Source organism: Frankliniella occidentalis, unplaced genomic scaffold (assembly GCF_000697945.3).
Source record: "Frankliniella occidentalis isolate FOCC.00 unplaced genomic scaffold, Focc_3.1 Scaffold23, whole genome shotgun sequence".
Classification (NCBI taxonomy): Eukaryota; Metazoa; Arthropoda; class Insecta; order Thysanoptera; family Thripidae; genus Frankliniella; species Frankliniella occidentalis.
Window position 1 is genome coordinate 1,668,152 of NW_026267153.1, and position 2,719 is coordinate 1,670,870.

Genomic DNA, 2,719 nt, shown 5'->3' on the forward strand with positions numbered 1-2,719 from the left:
GACGGTGTATTGTACGTTAATTTCCCCTTTAATTACGGCGCCGATACACTGAACGCGCACGAGAGCACAACACCTGCGAATGCTCCGGATCGGTCGCGCGTCCTACCGCTAAATTTTTCATCGAGGGCCGTGACACGCCCCCGTCCGGTTCCCGCGTCGTCCATCGGCGCCGTCACCAAAGCCGATGACTTGCCTCAGGTAGGAGCATCGGGTTATCGATTCGATATCGGAACCGATCGGAACGCACTCTCTGAATATCACGCCCATTCTCTTTACTTTCGCCGCGATGAAGTCGTATGTTTTCTCTGTATGTGCTGCTACAGGCCGGCGGTCTGGGAGCCCCCCCTCTGGCCCGGACGCGCGATGCTCGAGCGAGCCAAACTAACACAGCGAGCCGGCACGCGAAATACAGAGGGTCATTTCCATGCAAAGCGGAATGGCCAAAATACGCCTCCTTACTGGCCGGGCCGCCGCCGCCCCGCCGCGCTCCGTCGACCAGCTCTAATATACTGCCCGAAGTGTGTACTGCATCCCTCCAGCCGGGCCCGGGTCTGGGGCTGGCAGCCTGAGAGGATTTAATGTGTTCACACCTGCGGCACAAAGTAATTGGCTGGCTGAGCTACTGTTGAGGCCGGTATACTCTTATTAGGTTCACAAAACAGAATAGTGATTTTTCGGTGTCACTTAGCAAGTGAGGACCAGTTGACGTAGATGCCAATAAGGTATTCCGGAGAACTGGAAAAGAAGAACAGCACGAATAACAAAGGGGCCTGTGATTCGTCGCTCAAGTGGAGGGGGAGACCGGGCGACGAATCACGGGGCACCTTGTTATTCGTGCTGTTCTTCTTTACCCGTTCGCCGGAATACCTTATTAGTTGTAAGATGTACAATCATGCAGATTTTAAGGGTTTGAACATCACATTGTTTTGATGAAAACATATATCAGAGCATGAAAAAAATGAAATATTTGAATTCACTGGCTGTATGTTTACCATTCTCTTTCCTAAACTTGACGCAATGAAAATATAACATGCCCAACTGAACAAGACAATAAAATTAACTAGATGATTCAACTCCACCACACTACCTCAAACTGCATAGCATGACCGAAACTTCGTTATGCAAAGATCTAATCCTCACAAACAAATCCAACATTTCGATGAAACAACACAATTTACCCATAACCTCAACAGAAAACTCCATTCACACACAGCAAAAATTTGCTTTGAAGTTCAATTTTTTTAGATAGAAAGCACAAAACAGGAAAACAAACGACTACACATTTTCAACGTACCTGACACTTGCAGACAGAAATACGAACATTATGAAATGAATACAAAATAACAGAAAAGCCAAGAAAGGACAACAAGGGCGAGTGCAAATAAAGCCATGACTGCAGCTATGAGAAATCCTCAGGGCCGCCTTTTCCAGGCTAGAATCGCTTCGCGTGCAGCGTGATGTGTCTGTGCGAGTGAGATGGCAAAGTCGAGTCGGTGGTGACCGTGAGCGGGAAAAGGAAGGGAAATGAGAACATAAATCCTGCCACCCAACGGTGACAGTGTGTTCCAGTGCAGGCGATGGCAACGAGTTCCGCCTTCTCTGCATCATCACGCGCCTAGAAATCGATTCAAATCTAGCGCCAAACTGATGCTCAAAGAAGACTGCCTTCCGAAATGAGAAATTCGGTGTCGGTTGAGATTGCGAGTGGATCCAGTCAGTGCCCCGCGTCGTGTCCGTTGATTGTAGATTTACCTGTGAAATGTTTGGTTTTATTTTCGGTCTCTTCCGCGAAATTCTGTCGGATGACAACAGGAAAGAAGGGGGGAAAAGCTGTCGTTATGTACAGGTGCAATTACGCGAGAAGACAGTGTGTTAACTCGCCAGGTGCCGGGCCAGGCTGGCTGGAGGTTAGTCGTCTCGCCTCGGCTTGTTTACAGCTGTGCACCGGCCGAGTGTGATTCTCAATTAGCACTTTAACACCTCTTTGGTTCCGGCGGGCTGCGCGCGGCGCGGGGCCGCGGCCCGGGCCGCTGGCAGATAAAATCGGATAAATAAAATGACCACAGCGGACCTACGATCACAGTCCGGTCCGGTTGGAGTGTTTGGACAGCTTGGCGTTACACCCACCTTGGTTACACCTGCACACCGGCTTCAACTCACAGGTAAGGTTAATCTATCTTGTCTGTTACAGTTTTTCTGGTGACCCTGGGGGAATGTCAACAGTTTCACTTTTTAAATAGCAAATGTATCGGTCTTTTTTAAATCGGGGATAATTGTCTCATAAGACAAAATCATTGTGTTACAAATTCTACTTGAACGATTGTCTCAACTTTACATTCTTTGAACTTTAGTCATGGTAAGAGCCAAGGTACAAAAACTGTGTAGAATTTTCTTCTCAATCATTTTATTTCTGGCGTGTTGCTTCTTGAAAGACCCTTACTTAGCCTCTAATGTCTGCCGTTGATAGGGTAGTAGTGTGGGTTCCTGATGGTGGCATTTATAGCAAAGCCCTCAGAGCCTTGAACTGCGGAAATGAGCTGGTCGGCACGAGCACACGTGTGCATGTGACCGCGTGTGTGTGTGTGTGTGGGAGTATGTGTGTGAGTGGTACACGCAGAAGGGGGGAGGGGGCGGGGGGAGATCCGTGTCTGCCAGCCAGTGAATGGAACCGTGATAGGAGTGTGATCCACCTGCCAGCCAGAGAGTGAGGTGAGAGGGG

General features: G+C 49.0%; 2 protein-coding genes across 2 annotated transcripts in view; one reads left to right on the forward strand and one right to left on the reverse strand.

Annotated features, from left to right (window-relative positions):
• LOC113205072 (roundabout homolog 2-like) overlaps nucleotides 1-2,719 on the reverse strand; it is a 108,243-nt gene that overhangs the window by 96,287 nt on the left and 9,237 nt on the right. The window lies entirely within an intron of this gene.
• The window catches only part of LOC113205073 (roundabout homolog 2-like), a 196,423-nt gene continuing 195,413 nt past the window's right edge, over nucleotides 1,710-2,719 (forward strand). Inside the window, exon 1 of the mRNA XM_052264992.1 lies at nucleotides 1,710-2,162. The gene's annotated coding sequence lies outside the window, so the exon portion shown is untranslated. The remainder of the gene's footprint in view (nucleotides 2,163-2,719) is intronic.